The following is a 16,299-nucleotide window of genomic DNA, read 5'->3' on the forward strand; positions in this document are numbered from 1 at the left end:
CACCTGTCGCATCGCCCTGGTGGCACCGCTTGTCCACGGGACCCCATCCCTGCTCTGCAGACCCAACCATGGCACGAAGGGAGTGCGCTGCCCCTGGCCACAGCTGGCAGGAAGCACGGAGCAAGGCGTCTCTCTGACGCGGGAAACAGGACGCCGGAAACCCACTTGCAGAAGACAGACGCTCTAACTGAAGAAAAAATAAAATTAAAATTAAAGAGAAACTTGGAATGGACATTTGGCCTGATGGTACTTTATTTCATTATTAAGTTGTAAATCCCTTTTCTATGCTGATGAGCAAAGCTGGAGGTTAAGTATCACTTTTGGTCCAGGGAGGTGGTCGGGCTGGGTGAGGCTCTAAACAGGGTGTGAAATAAATGTGACGCATGCTCTGCTCTCATTCCCTGGGGTCAGCGTCAGACCCCACCCCAGCCCACGCTCCGCTGCAGAGGCCTCCGTGTGTGTGGGAGACTCTGGGGCCGCAGGGTCACACACAGAGCCACTCAGGGGGAAAGATAAGAAGGGACCATTTGCACCTCCATCCGCCCGCCCTCCCTCCTGGCCTTGATGCTACGCTTGCTATCAAGCACCAGCACGTTTGTGGCCCAGGACGGGGCTGCTTCGTGTCTCCTCGGTGCCGCAGATGTTTGCACCAAGCTTAGGGCACTGAGGGTGCTGCTGGCAGTGCCCAAACCTGAAATGCAAAGCAGAGGTTTGTGCTCCTTGACATAAAAGGGGGTGTACGCAGTGTAAACCTTGAAAATGTAAAAGTAGTGCTGTAGCTGATGGAGAGGGGAGGGAGAGAGGAGAAGAGGGGGGAGGGGGAGAGGAGGGGGGAGGGGGAAGGGGAAGGGAAGAGGGAGAGAAGAGAGGTGGGGGAGAGAAGAGAGGTGGGGGGAGGGGGGAGGGGGGAGAGGAGGGGGAGGGGGAGAGGGAGGGGAGGGGGAGAGGAGGGGGGAGGGGGAGAGGAGGAAGGGAGGGGGGAGAGGAGGAGGAGGGGGAGAGGAGGGGGAGGGGGAGAGGAGGGGAGGGGGAGAGGAGGAGGGGAGGGGGAAGGGGAAGGGGAAGGGAGAGGAAAAGGGAGGGAAGAGGGGGAGAGAAAAAGGGAGGGAGGAGGGGGAGAGAGGAGGGGGAGGGAAGAGGGAGAGACAGGGGAGGGAGACAAGAGAGGTGGGGGAGAGGGGGAGGGGGAGGAGGGGGAGGGGGAGGAGGAAGGCAGTGCAGTGTGCCGAGGAGCCGAGAGGTTGCCCATAGGTGGCCCAGATCTCAAGACCCAGGTCCCACAGGGCTGGTAAAGCCAGCATGTCCCTTTTCCTAGAAATCACCCAAAAGCAACAAAGAGGAGAAATAAATGTGCAAACTCCATTTTCTGGAAACCGAGGAACAGGGGATTGCCCAGACCTTCCGACAGGTGAAGTGAGGGCTCCCGGAGTCCTGTGATGAGCAGGAGGGAGAGAAAACTGAGGAGCTGGAGGGGACAGAGGGGGCCTCACAGCACGTCTGGAGGCTGAGGCATCAGGCGGGAAGGGGAAGGCGGCTGGAAAGAGGACCCGTGTGCAGGAGACGGGCTGCACCGAGCAAGGTAGGGATGAGGAAAGAAGCTGCATTCCCGCAGCATTGGGAGAAACCAGCGTGCAGGAGAAGCCAGGACACTTTCTAAAAAGAAGAGTATTTAAGACAAGTTATAGGGACTTCCCTGGACGCCCAGTGGTTAGGACTTGGCACTTTCACTGTGGGGGTTCAATCCCTGGTTAGGGAACTAGGATCCCTCATGCTGTGTGGTGCGGCCAAAAAACAAACAAACAAACACAAGTTATAAAGCCTCAGTGTGTATGGTAGCGCCAGTGGGTGTAACTGAATAGAAGAAGTAGACCCCCATGCACACGGGGGTGTGGTCTGCACCGAGACCGAAACTCACATCCTCGGGGAAATTAGTAGGTTGGTGGGGACACCTGGTAGCTACCTAGAGAAAAAGTTAGTTGCATTTATACATTACCCAGTGCAGCAGGATAAATTCCAATTGGCTCAAATATTTAATAGTTAAAAAATAAAATCTTAAAAGTGTTTTTTTTTTAAATGGGAGAATTCTTTAAAAATTCAGAAGGGAAAAGGCTTTTTAAACTGTGACACGAAAATCAGAAACTATGAACAGCTGATAAATTTGTGTATAAAAAAATAAAACAATTTCTGCACATCCTAAGCTGTTGTAACCAAAGTCAAAAGACACAGTGGGTTGTGCACCTCGTCTCATCCCACAGACAAAGAGCTCTAATATATAAAGAGCTCCTAGGAATCAAGAAGAAAAAGACTAACAATACAAAAAGTGAGAAAGAAAACGTCAGAGAATTGGCCCACATAAAGAGAAAGCAAGTGTTCTAAACCCATGAGAAAAGTGCCCTTAGCCCTACCTGGGGCCCCGTTTGACCGACTGGACTGGCCAGGGACCCAGTTTGCTGGCGCTGTGCCGTGGCCTTGACAGGGGGCCTGTCACACGAGCATCGTTCTGCACACAGACCCGTGGACCTCACGTGTCCACGCCTAGGAGTTTTCTTGCAGATGCACTGCATGTGCGTGCACCATCGCTCAGACCCAAAGAAACCACCCTCCGCCCTCCGGCTGGGGCCTGCCCTGCGTGGTTCACACAGCGGATGGTGCACAGACACGGAGCCGGGGGACACTCTTTCTGTCCAAGGGGGTCGCCCAGATGTCCCGGTTCCTGGTTCAGGCAGAGCATGGGCAAGACCGTGGGCAGAGGGACCAGGGTGTGATGTCCCTGATCCTGACATTGCCAGCTGGACGTGGGCTGGGGGCAGGGAGGGGACACCCATGTTCCTATAATTTGAACCCTGTACATGTATTATCTATACTAAAGTGAAATTACTGTTTTTTTTTTTTAAAGAACCCAGAGTGTAAAGCTCTTGTTTCGGGTTAGGTGGCCACCCCCCGAGGAAGGGAGCAGAGCCAGCCATGTGCGTCCCCCTGGGAAGGGCAGCCGGGGGCGCAGGATGAGGCAGGGGATGGCTTTCCCGTTTGTGTGCTTTGATTTCATGGTTTGCGTATTTACGATTACTTTTATCATTTGTTTTAAAGTGCCATTTTGGCTCTTATGTTTGTGATTTCAAAAAGTAAATGGGGAGAACTAAATGAAGCGGAAATCAAGTTTCATCAGAAAACAGAGGTTTAGGACCAGTATTTGAGATACACTGTTGGTTAATAGGAGAACCGGGGGCCCACGGCCTTCACCAGGGGGTGCCCAGAGGGGACAAGTGACCCAGGGGCCCTGCAGGTGGTGGGGAGGCTGGCCCAAGAAGCTCCCTTTTGTCTGATTTACATGATGGGGTTAGACTTTATTTGGGAAAAAGTTTCTGCCACTAAATGTAACAAGGGTGAAAAACCACCATGTGCAAGGCCCACATACAGGTGCTCAGGTCGGCTGACGAACTTGGCACAAGTGGCCAGTGGTGGAGTCTGGAGAGTTCCTTGATTTCTATTTTTATGGTGAAGGCACTGAGAGTGGGAGCTGGGCTTCATGCTCTGCGCCCAGCACAAAAGTCTCTCTATTTATGGATGTGAAAGTGGTGATTAAGGTGGAAATCAGCCTTCACCACAGTGGCTGTTAGTTTAAGGCTCTACAAATGTTTATTTTCAGCCTGAAATTTTCTGTCTAAATTCACAGTTTACAGTTTAACTGAATTACTTTCATTCATTTTTGAATTTACATACAGTGATTAATTCCTTCCTTGCCATTTTAAAAGCATCTTCAAGGGTTTTGTTATGTCGCCCACAGATAAATCTAAAGCAGCGGAGACGTTAAGAGTTGAAATGTTTCCTTTGTCTGCCCTCTGAGAGTAACCCCTGGTCCCTGGGTGATTCTGGGAAGAAAAAGAAAAACTAACAAAATTAAGTAAGTGAAAAATCACTTGGCCATTGCTTCGGAACCTCACCAATGTTTAGAGCCGTTTGTGCCCAGAGGTTCTGGGGTAGCTGCTTGGTCTCTCTCCTTCTGGGTGGCCCCCCACCCGTTTGGACTGGTCTACTGGGGTGATGGGGGGATAACCCGGGAGCTCCACCCTCACACCCTTCTCTTGCCTTTTTCCCCAAATCCACTTCAGGAGAGAGAAATGAGGAGAATTCAGCCAGGCCCTGGGCCCTGCCAGGATTCTGGCCCCCCGTCCCGAGCAGCCCCCAGGGACTGTCTTGGGAACATCCTGTCACCTAGGGATGAGTGATGGCGAAGGCTCAGGAGGGCTGGGGGGTTACTCCTTTTGTTTATTGCCCCAGACCACTATGATATGAACAGAAACACTTTCAAATAATAATAACACTGAATAAAAGTGAAAATGCCAACTACATCTATTTTTAGGCATTAACACACAAAGTAGGTGTTTATTATTGACTCTATTTCCTTTTAAAAACAAATCATCTTTTTTTTTAACGCTCGACACTTCAGAATAATAAACATATGCTAACTACATAAAATAATGATAATCATAAAATTTGACCATACATTTGTTTAGCACTGTATATAAAAACATTATATATATTATATAATTTTGGTGGTTCTACAAAATACCTGTGACATAGGCAAAGCAAGTAATAATGTTCCCACTTTCAAAAACCAGATGAGAAAATGAGTGGTCAAGAAGGAGGATGATTTGTCCCGGATCCCAGAGTCAACAGGTGACCTGTGGGAAAATACGAAGCTCAAAGCCACTGGGCTGTTCTGCCTTTGCAGCCGGTGTCCCGGGTCCCAGAGGCAGGGCAGTTCTGACGTCACCAAGTGAGAGAAGGGCCTTCCCACCGAGAGCAGGTTACACTTGGCCGTGCGTGGAGAAGCTCATGGGTGGGTCACGGGGATTCCTAAGTCAGGGATGCGAAACTTTCCTTTCTTTTTAAATTAGCAAATATTAGAATCACATAAGTAAAAATATGGTTTAATTTAGTTGAATTGTTTTTCCTTTTATTCAGTTTTTTACTTCAAAAAATTTCAAACTCACAGAAAAGTTGAAAAATAGTACATACAATGAACAACTGTATACTCTGCGCCTAGGTTCACCAATTTTAAACATTTTTGCATATTTTGCTTTCTCTTCCTCTCTCTACATACACACACATGCGTACACACACACACCTTTTTACTTTTTGGTAAACCGTTTCAAGGTAAGATGCAGACCTTGTGACACTCCCCTCCTAAGTGCTCCTTCTGAGAGCAAGGATTCCTGCAGAGTAGCCACTGCCCAGCACCCCCTCCAGATGCCCCCCTCCCACTCATACGCCGCCCCACCCACATCTCCCCACCTGCCCCGCCAGCGCCCACCCCTGCTGTGCGTGCGTTGAGTTTAATGCACCGCGGGATGCGGGTTGGCCGGGACACCTCGCGTTCACAACCACAGGGCTGTGCTTTTCCTTCTTACCACCTCCTCCTCCAGGCTCCCCTCCTGCCAACCCCAGAAGCCCCATCTGAGCAATTTAACGGGTGGCCCGAGGGCGGGTAAGGTGCCTCGGTACCATCTGGCCCTGAACCGTTAGCGGCTCGTGGCCTTTCACATTTCACCACTCTGTGAGCAGCCGGGAGGCCCTTTGTTGATGTGACCGCGCAGCTGTGTAACGCGTGTGAAGCTGGCGTAGCAGTTAATGTAAAATCGCCTATTTAAATGCTCCTCTCCCGGTTTAGAAGTCAGGGACCCCGCCTTACAACCCAAAGCCGGGTCCGAAATCCTTCTCTGCGTCCCCAGACACAAAGTGAGGCTGCGGTCGTCTGAAGGAGGCACCATCTCTTTGGCTTAGAGAGGAGGTGAGACTCAGCAGAGGACAGAGGAGAGACAGTGGGGCGCTGCCGTGGTGGGGCGCTGCCGCGGTGGGGCGCTGCCGCGGGCCCAGAATGTGAGCGACAGAGCCATGGCTCTGGGGTAAGCACGGCCACGCTGCAAGGGAAGACAGTCGACTTTGGACTCTTTTCTCTTTTTTCAGTGAATTTAATGCTCAGCCAAAGGAAAGTGGGAAATAACATGACTAATTCCATGCAACCTACCAGAGACCACAAAGCCAGGTCACCACCAAATGCTCATTCCCCTCACAGCCACGGCCTCCCAGGGAAGGCCAAGCCCTGAGTGGATGTGACAGAGCCCGAGGGAAATTGCCCACGCCCGCACTACAGCTACAGGAAGGTCTTTCCTGTTGTTTGCAAGAAGATGATTTAGTTGCCAGTCTAAGTATAAATCAGTGAACTGTTTTCAACATTAAAAATAAAATGTGCGCTGCTTGTTTTCATCTGAAGAAATTTTAATGTGGACTTATAAAAATTTGATCAGGGAATATGATTCTTCTCAGGGATTTCGGGATATGTCTGATTATTCCCCTGCTGTTTTTGCCTTAATATATTTTTAAAAATTAATTAATTAATTTTATTTTTGGCTGTGTTGGGTCTTTGTTGCTGCGCGCGGGCTTTCTCTAGCTGCAGCGAGTGGGGGTTACTCTTCGTTGCAGTGCACGGGCTTCTCATTGCAGTGGCTTCTCTAGTTGCAGAGCACAGGCTCTAGGAGCGTGGGCTTCAGTAGTTGCAGCACATGGGCTCAGTAGTTGTGGCGCATGGGCTTAGTTGCTCTGTGGCATGTGGGATCTTCCCAGACCAGGGATCGAACCCATGTACCCTGCATTGGCAGGAAGATTCTTAACCACTGTGCCACCAGGGAAGCCCCTTGCCTTAATATTTTAAAATATTTCCTCCTTGTGAACAGAAGAATGAGATATAACTTGTTCTGCTTCCAGTCATGGCCAGGTAGCTCCTAATCAGACTGTCCTTTCATAGATGACAACTATAAACTCTGAATGATACATGAAAGCAAGTCCATGAAGGTGCTAGGTAGTGATCCAAAGTGGGCTGGTTCAGTATTCTAAAATCAATTAATGTAATCTATCACACCAACAGGAAGAAAAATCACATGATCATGCCAATAGATGCAGAAAAAGTATTTGACAAAATCCAATATCTATTCATGATAAACACTCAGTAAACTCTCAGTAGAGGAGAACTTCCTCAACAGGATAAAGAACATCTACAAAAATCCTACAGCTAACATCATACTTCATGGTGGGAAACTTGAAGCTTTCCTACTAAGATCAGGTACAAGGCAAGGGTGGATGTCTCACCTCCTTTCAACATCAGACCAGAAGTCTCACCTAATGTGGTAAGATAAGAAAAGGAAATAAAAGGTATAGAGACTGGGAAAGAAGAAATAAAGCTATTACCAGATGACCTGAGTGTCTAGGTAGAAAATTAAAAAGAATTGACCAAAAAAAGAACCCTGGAACTAATAAGTGATTATAGGAAGTTTGCAGCTTACAAGATTAACGTACAAATGTCAACTGTTTTCCTATATACCAGCAATGAACAAGTGAAGTGAAATTAAAAACACCCCCCAAAACAAAATATTTAGGTATAAATCTAACAAAATATATACAAAGATCTATATGAAGAAAACTACAAAGTTCTGATGAAAGAAATCAAAGAATTAAAGAAATGCCAATATAGTCCATGTTCATGGATAGGAAGATTCAATATTGTCAAGATATCAGTTCTTCCCAACTTGATCTATAGACTCAGTGCAATCCCAATAAAAATCCCAGCAAGTTATTTTGGCACTATCAACAAACTGGTTCTAAAGTTTACATAAGAGAGGAAAAAAGACCCAGAACAGCCAATACAATATTGAAGTAGAAGGACAAATTCAGAGGACTGACACTATCCAACTTCAAGACTTACTGTACTTCAAGACTTACTAAGCTACAGTGAAAGAATAGACAAATAGATCAATGGAACAGAATAGAGAGCCCAGAAATAGACCCACATAAATACAGTCAACTCCCCTTTAATAAAGAAGCAAATGCAATGAAATGGGGCAAAGATAGTCTTTTCAACAAATGATGCTGGAACAAATGGATATCACACACACAAAAAATGAATCTAGACACAGACCTTATACCCTTCACAAAAATTAACTTACAATGGAGGACAGACCCAAATATAAAATGCAAAACTATAAAACCCCTAGAAGATAACATAGGAGAAAACCTGGATGGCCTTGGGTTTGGCAATGACTTTTTAGATAAACACCAAAGACATATCCACAAAAGAAAGAATTGGTGGACTTCATTAAAATTAAAAATTTCTGCTCTGCAAAAGACACTGTCAAGAATAGAAAGACAACCCAAAGATTGGGAGAGAATATTTGCAAAACACATATCTGATAAAGGACTGTTATCCACAATATACAAAGAACCCTTAAAATTTAAAAATAAGAAAATGAACAACCTGATTTAAAAATAAGCCAAAGACCTTAACCGACACTTCACCATATAAGATATACAGATGGTAAATAAACATATTTAAAGATGTCCCACATCTTATGTCATCAGGGAAATGCAAATGAAAACAACAATGAAATATCACTACACACCTATCAGAATGGTCAAAATCCAGAACACTGGCAACACCAAATGCTGGTGAGGATGTGGATCAATAGGAACTCTCCTCACTGCTGATGGGAGTGCAGAATGGTGCAGCCACTTTGGAAGACAGTTTGGTGGTTTCTTATAAAACGAAATATAGTCTTACCGTACAATCCAGCAATCATGCTCCTTGATATTTACACAAAGAAATTAACAACTTATGTCCATAAAAAACCTGCATGTGGATGTTTATAGCAGCTTTATTCATAATTGCCCAAACTTGGAAGCAATCAAGATGTCCTTCAGTAAGTTAATGGATAGATAAACTGTGGTCCATCCAGACAATGGAATATTATTCAGCACTAAAAAGAAATGAGCTATCAAACCGTGAAAAGGCACGAGGGAACCCTAACTGCATATTACTAAGTAAAAGAAGCCAATCTGAGAAGGCTACATACTGTGTAATTCCAACCATATGACATCCTAGAAAGGATAAAACTATGAAGACAGTAAAAAGATCAGTGGTTGCCAGGGATTGAGATTGGGGAGGGATGTATAGGTGGAGCACAGAGTATTTTTTGGGCAGAGAAACTACGCTGTATGATATTGTAGTGGTGGCTACATGTCATTATTCATCTGTCAAAACCAATAGAATGTACAACACCAAGAGTGAACCCTAATGTAAACTATGGACTTTGGGTGATAATGATGTGTCAATGCAGGGTCATCAATAATAACAAATGTACCATCTGGTGGGAGATATTGATGATGGCGGAGGCTGTACATGTGTGGGGGCAGGGAGTATATGAACTATCTGTATTTTTCACTCAATTTTGCTATGAAACTAAAACTGCTCTAAAAATGTCTATTAAAATTTGTACAGCTAAGATTTGTGAATTTCAATGTACATAAACATACCTAAAAGGCTAAAATAGTAATAATAATTGAGTGAGGATGAGACATAAGTGAAAGAATAGATCATCAGGAATGGGAGAAAGTTAATGAGTATTGCAGTGTCGGGTACACAGAAGTGTATTATATAATTCTGTGTAACATGTTTGAACTCTTCCATAACATAATGTATTCTTTAAAAAAGCAATTGAAGAGAAAATGCTCAATGTGAAGACAGTCAAAAGAGATTCAATGTGTGCACAATTGGAGCCCCGGAGGAGGAAAATTACACCAGTGGGACAGAACAAATGTTGAGGCATATAATTCAAGAATACTCTTCATAATAAAAGAAGACTTAAATTTATGGATTAAAGAAGTCACATTAGATCTCAAGAAAAATGAACACCCCACGGCATTGTCAATACTAAGATACCTGGGAATTTACTTAATAATTAAAAAACAAATCTTTGCTCAGCAGCCCAGTAAGAATATGAAGTTAGTTATAAGGAGAAAAAAAAATCAGTCTGCCCTCAGACTTCTTCACAACAGTAACTGACACCAAATGATAACAGAGTGACACCCCTGAGATCCTCAGGGAAAGACAGTGTGAACGCAGTTTTATATCCAGCTAAATTGTCATAAGTGAAAGCCAACTAACCATTTTTCAGTGCAAAAGCTCAGGAGATGTTATTCCTACGAGCTAGAATGTAAACTGCAGCCAACTAAGATACGAACTTTAAAACATTACCAAATATGGCTAGGACAAGTTTGTAAGAATGTAAGGTCATAAATTTCTGACCACAGAGAAAGTGTAATGCTAACAATGGTGTGGAGTGAAAAGGAGCAAGGAACTGGGAAATAGGAAAAGTGTGCTGATTTCCTCATCTTTACAGCCAGGAGCTAAAAGACATTATTTACAATTGATAGAGCAAATGATAGAGACGCAGGTGTGTTTAACAGCGAGTGGTAAGCACTAAGCAAGGCGATGGGTGACGGAGGGGCAGGACGAGCAAGGAACCGCTGTGTCACTCAGTGCTCTGCTCACGGTGGTGCTTGGTACATATTGCTTAGAGATAGGAGAATACACTAGCAGCAAACGCAAAAGCTAATTACTTAAAATGTAAAAATAAAATTAATACCTCCAAAATTGTTCTCAAAATATTAGGTGTTTATTTTACCCAAAATGTGATGAGAGTAAGAAATATTGTCTGTGTGTGTCACCCCTTTCAGGCTGATCTTTTTTATTTTCTATCCAAACCCGATGGTGGTGAAGGCTGGGTAGCCAGAAGCAATAGCAAAAAAGACACTTCCATTTTGTGATTATATAGTTTTACAATCAGAGGCGCTCGATAAAATAGGATTTCAGAGTTGTTTTTATCTTTTCACTAAAGATTACATTTCTTAGGCCAACATGAGGTTGGATGGTTAACTTTCAAGGTTTTTCTGCAGAATACATTTCAACATCTAAAAATCCCTAAGACTGAAGAACTGGCTGTCTACTACACTAAAACCATGAGATGCCTTTCTCAAGCTGGTTGTGGACCCCAAGCATTCCACTGTGAAAAGAAAGCAAACCCTTAAAATAAGTTCCCATCACTAGATGATATATTCCTTTGGTAAGAAATAACTTGCAAGGAAAATTCCATATTCGATGGCTGCAGTTTTAACTTTTATTTTGGGTTCTCCATATTAAAAGCATGTTGAGTGGAAATTGTCACCGATTAATAATAAGGTAATTATTATGCTTACAAACTAGATTTATCTTCTTCTGATCAGGCTTTCCCACCGAATGTCCTTCAAATTGAGAGCAACTTAGATAAGAGCGCTGGTTTCTCCTCCTTGCTTTGAAATTCTCTTCATTTCTCGATGTTGGCAACTATGAGACAGATGACCCGCCCACCTTGCCCCCGGGATGCAGCCCGTTGTCAGGAAATATCACGACCATCTGGGCAGGATTCGGACGCTCTCTGCAGAGAACGCCAGACATCGGCCCATCTGGTGAACATTTAGACTCGCTGGTTGAGGTAACTTTCACATAGTTTTTGTACAAACTGAAAATGCAGTGTTCGATTACAAAAGAATTTAGAAAAATAAGTGTGATTAGAGCAAAGCTGTGCAGGGATCAAAATAATAATAATAATAATAATAATAATAATAATAATACCAGGAAAGCACATTGGAAGAAAAACAGGAAAACTTGTTTAAAAAAACTAAAAGTCGTTCAAAGAAATGCAATGTTAGCCACAGAAGTTCTTTTTACAAACCACATCTTCAATTCAACGTTTTTACGGTATTTGCATTAATTTTGGTTGAAAAGAACCACATAGATAATACTTTCAGTAATTCTGAGTCTAAAATAATTATGTTTCTCTGTATGCTCATAAAATAACAAGACTACCTGTATTTGCTGATTTAAAGGAAAAAAAATAGTTCATAAGTGCCAAATGTGTGTCTAGAAATTCCCTTGTTTCTTGCTGTCAGTGGCAGAGGTAAAGTGACCCACTGCGTCTGTATGAATTTGTACCTGTGTCATTGTCAAATCCAAACTCGTCTTAATCATTTTTATTCTAGAAAGCACTGAAACCTCTCAAGTGTATAAATAGTCATCTGTCAACTACGCATGCAGGCGCCGCTTCACAGACCCAGCCGCCCTCCTCCTGGCCCACCGTCTGGGTAGTCACCCAGCCTCCTTGGGGCCGGTGGGCTCTGCTGAGTTCCAGCTGACAGCCGAGCAGCAGGGATGCAGCACTTGCAGAGGCCGCTCCCGCCCCTCTTCCCCGCAGCAGCCCGGTGGCCCTGGGGAGACAGACGAGCCTCTAGGAGCTGGTCCCTGAACGCCTGCGTGGAGGAGGGATCCTCTGCCCCTCTGCTCAGACATCCACCCCCCGCCCCGCCCGCCCCATCAGCTAGAGCCTCTTCCCACTGTTTACTCAGGCAGTAAATACACTTCTCTGTGTTTGTGCCTTTGAACATTTTGGGGTCTGTTTCCGCGGTCAGCCTGCCCCAGTGCACCCAGCGAGCGGTTAGGTTTCCTCTCACACCTTCATCCTGAAATATCGCTCAGGATCCCTGTTTTCTGTTCACCTCCTGATGTTAGCTTCTGTTCCGTAATGGGAGCAGGTTTAGAAACGTTCTTCCCGGACACCGAGTTTTTGTTCCAAACACCCTGTCATTGTGGTGGTTTCCCAGCAGCGATGGATTACCTCTGCTTCGCGGAGGCTCTGTCACACTCGCCACGGTCCCTCTCCATCCTGGGATCTGGACGGTAGGTGTCTGCCAGAGCTCCCGCTCTGACCTGCTGCAGCCGCTCCAGAACATTCCGTCCCGGGGGTGTCTGAGCACACAGCAGGTGCTCAGACTCCAGTTGGACGTGCTCGGAGCGGAGCCTTTACTCGGCTGCAGGTCCTCCAGCCCAGGGAGCTCGCCGGCTCTGTCCCTCCGGGAGGCTCCACTCAGAGCAGGTGATGGGATGGCAGACTGCAGAGGCCGGCTGTCCGAACCATGCTTCCAGAGAACTGAGACCTAGCACGTGGAATACGGGAAACATTGCCACTTTTGCTATACAAGCTCTACCTATTAATTGCATAGAAACATACAATTAATAAACAAAAAGTAGAAAAAGACACAGCTCCATCACACAGAAAAACGACTGACATTATCTGTATCTGCACGAACACACAAAACTATGCACACTGTCCTGTAGAAGTCTGGGGATGCCATATGTGGTCTATCCTATACAATTTTTCATGGAATAACTATATCACTAGCAGTTTTCAAGATCAATAATGTAGATCTACTGGGTCATTGTAATAGTGTTGAGAATGACATTGTTTTGAATAAATAAAATTTGTAGATTGATCCTTTATTGTTGAGCAGTTATTTGTTCTGATTTTAGCTATAATAAGAATGCTGTGAAAACACTGTTGGGCATATATTTGGGGGCACATCTCTCATTATATCCTCAGGATAAATTCTAAGAAGTCATACAGATTTTTTGGTGGATTTTATCAATGTATCCCACAGAAACAAGGGACAAAAGCTCCAATGTCCCCCACGTTCCCTCCACACCAGGAATGACATCCTTTTTAACGCCTGCTAATCTGCTCACTGAAACACAGGATATTGTCATTCTTCTAATTTACAGTTTTATCTATGGCGTTGAGCTATTTTCACATAATTGACCACTTGCTGTTCTTCTTGTTAATTGCCTGTTGCCTTATCATCTGTTTTTTCTTAGTTTGTCTTTTTAAAATTGATATATGGACGTCCTTTAAATAGCAAGACGTTAACCCTTTGTTTGCTCTACTTACCGCAAGTATTTCTCCCAGTTTGTCATATGCCTTTTAACTTTGTTTGGGTTTTTGTTGTTGTTTGTTTCAATGTGTCAGTTTTTCTTCCCACCCTGATTTATGCCTTTACCCTCAGTAGTTACCATAAGGGTGTAAGTTACTCTGTGTTTACGTCTGTGTTTGATTTTTACCTTCAGCTCTTTAAATCTTGGACGCTTTTCTGGTTCACGGTGCAAGGTGAATTCCCTGCCCATGGAATACATGAGGGATCCTCAGAAGCTGGTAGACTTCAGGGAGGCCCCACCCCTCCTGCCCACAAGGCAGGCGTGCATGCTGGTGCCGTGGTGATGGGACCAGAGGCTGCTCGTGCCCCCCTGGGCCGTGTGACCCCAGGAGAGACCCTCCCTCTCGGTAGGTAAATCCACCCAGCCATAAGTGGAGATTGTATTAGAAATGCTGTTGTGGAGCTTAGCCTTAAGTTTATGTAGATATATAACTGTTTCATTACGTACAATCTCAAATTAATTCCATTCCTCCAAGGGCGAGACCCTGGACCCCGGCTGTGGGTCGTTGAAGAGAGGATGTTTTACCCAGACACAGAGCAAAGTTATTAGCTATGAAGAATGCATCACACAGATTTATTTTCTCACATTCTTTGCAGTGTTGGACATCTTTCGCCTCACAGTGATGGCCTGTGACCACTTTGTGGCCATCTGTCACCCCCTGCACTACACAGTCATCATGAACCCCTGGTACTGTGGACCGCTGGTACTGATGTCCTGCATCATGAGTGTCCTGAATTCCTTGTTACAAAGCCTAACAACATGACGACTGTCCTTCTGCACAAACTTTGAAATCCCCCACTTTTTCTGTGAACTCAATCAGATGATCCAACTTGGCTGTTCTGACACCTTTCTTAATAACATAGTGATGTATTTTGCAGCCGTCCTGCTGGGTGGTGGCCCTTTTTTTTGGGTATTTTTTTGTTCATATTCCAAAATAATTTCCTCCATATGTGGAATTTCATCAGCTCAGGGGAAGTATAAAGCATTTTCCACCTGTGCAAAAAAAAAAAACCAAAACAAAACAAAAGACAAGATGTTCTGAGCTGCAGGTGCCTGGGGACCCTGAGGACCTCATGGCAGGAAAACGATTGGCAAAGAAAGTGCCCCAGGGAGGGGAAGCCTAGAAGGAAGATTGGAGCCCTCCAGAGACTGTCCATTAAACAGACAAACATCCTTCAGACGCCAACTTGGCTCCGCAGCCTGGATGGTAACAGACAAAAGCCTAGTAACCAAACGGGCGGGCGTCCAGGAACTTTAATGCAGCCGCAGCTCGATCGGGGTGGACGCGGGAGGTCCTAGGAGTTATTGGGTCGTAAGACTTTGCTCAGTTTATCATCTTAAGACGATGAGCTGACCCTCACTCGGAGCCGGCTGGAGCGAGTCCACGCACCGCCGGATGACGAATAGGCGAATCCTTCCAAACCGCAGACCTGCTTCGGGCCGAGACAGAAGAAATGGCATGAGGTCCTGGGCAACTGTTGTGCTGTCTGCAGAAGGAGAACGGGAACAATGGCCACGCCATGACCAGGACGGGGACAGCACTGCTGGGTGGCCGCCGCGAGGCCAGCATCTCCCAGCACAGCTTGCCCATCTGGCCGCGCTCCTGTCCCTGGTCTGCCCGGCCTCGGCCGAGCTCTCCTTTCTTCACTTGCCTGTAGTGCCTCCCGGGGACCCACCTTGTTGGGGGTGATTAACCAACTCGAGGTTTGCCGCCTACACCTCTCCCTGGACTCCTGCAGGTGCACCTGTGTTGGTCAGGGCTCCTCAGGAACAACAGGCTGTGTATACAGAGAAAGAGGTATTACAAGGATCGGCCCACGTGACCGGGGAGGCTGACAAGTCCCAAGACCTGTGGGGTGAGTCGGCGGGCTGGGACTCAAGAGAGTGGATGCTTTAGTTCCCGTTAAGGGTGGAGAAGGGTCGATATCCTGTTTCAAAGGACGTCCAGCAGGAGAATTCTTTCTAACTTGGGGGAGGTCAGTCTGATGGGACGAGGCCCACCCACATCGAGGAGGACAATCTCAGTCCACAGATTTAAATGTTAATCTCATCCAGAAACACCCAGAATAACGTTGGACCAAAGACCTGGGCACCCCATGACCCAGTCAAGTTGACACATAAAATTAACCATCACAGCACCCAACTGCCATCGAGACCTCTGCATCTAGACGCTAACAGGCACCTCCAAGCCAACAAGTCCAAGATGAGCATCTGCCCCCCTGCCCAAGCCCACCGGAAGGAGCCGCTGTCCCACTGGCCCCTCACTCATGCGGGAGCCTGGGACCCACTCTCCACGCCTCCTTCTTGCTCGCCCAGCGTCCAAGCTGTCAACACATGCTGGTTCTACCCCCGAAACGCACCCAGAATCGGGCCTCTCCTTGGCGTCCCCCTGCCCCGCCCCCTCACCTCGTGGCACAGATGGTGAGCCCTGCGCTGGGAGCCACGTTCCCAGCCTCTGCTAGAGCGCACTGCAGCTGCCCCCCCACCAGAGCGCCGCCTCCCAGGCCCCTGCACCCGATGGCCCCACGGGAAGTGGGCAGCAGGGGGATGCCCACTCCAGGCCTGGCCCACCCCTCCCCATCGGACAGTGGAGGCACCCAGGGGAGTCC

At 46.3% G+C, this 16,299-nt stretch overlaps 1 pseudogene across 1 annotated transcript in view; it reads left to right on the forward strand.

Annotated features, from left to right (window-relative positions):
* LOC309660414 (olfactory receptor 1571-like) overlaps positions 1–15,985 on the forward strand; it is a 33,406-nt pseudogene extending 17,421 nt beyond the window's left edge. Inside the window, exon 4 of the transcript in view lies at positions 14,151–15,985. The product of the transcript in view is annotated as an olfactory receptor 1571-like (transcript). The remainder of the gene's footprint in view (positions 1–14,150) is intronic.
* Positions 15,986–16,299: the final 314 nt, after the last annotated feature.

Source organism: Balaenoptera physalus, assembly GCF_965194825.1.
Source record: "Balaenoptera physalus genome assembly, chromosome: 4".
In the NCBI taxonomy this organism is placed as follows: Eukaryota; Metazoa; Chordata; class Mammalia; order Artiodactyla; family Balaenopteridae; genus Balaenoptera; species Balaenoptera physalus.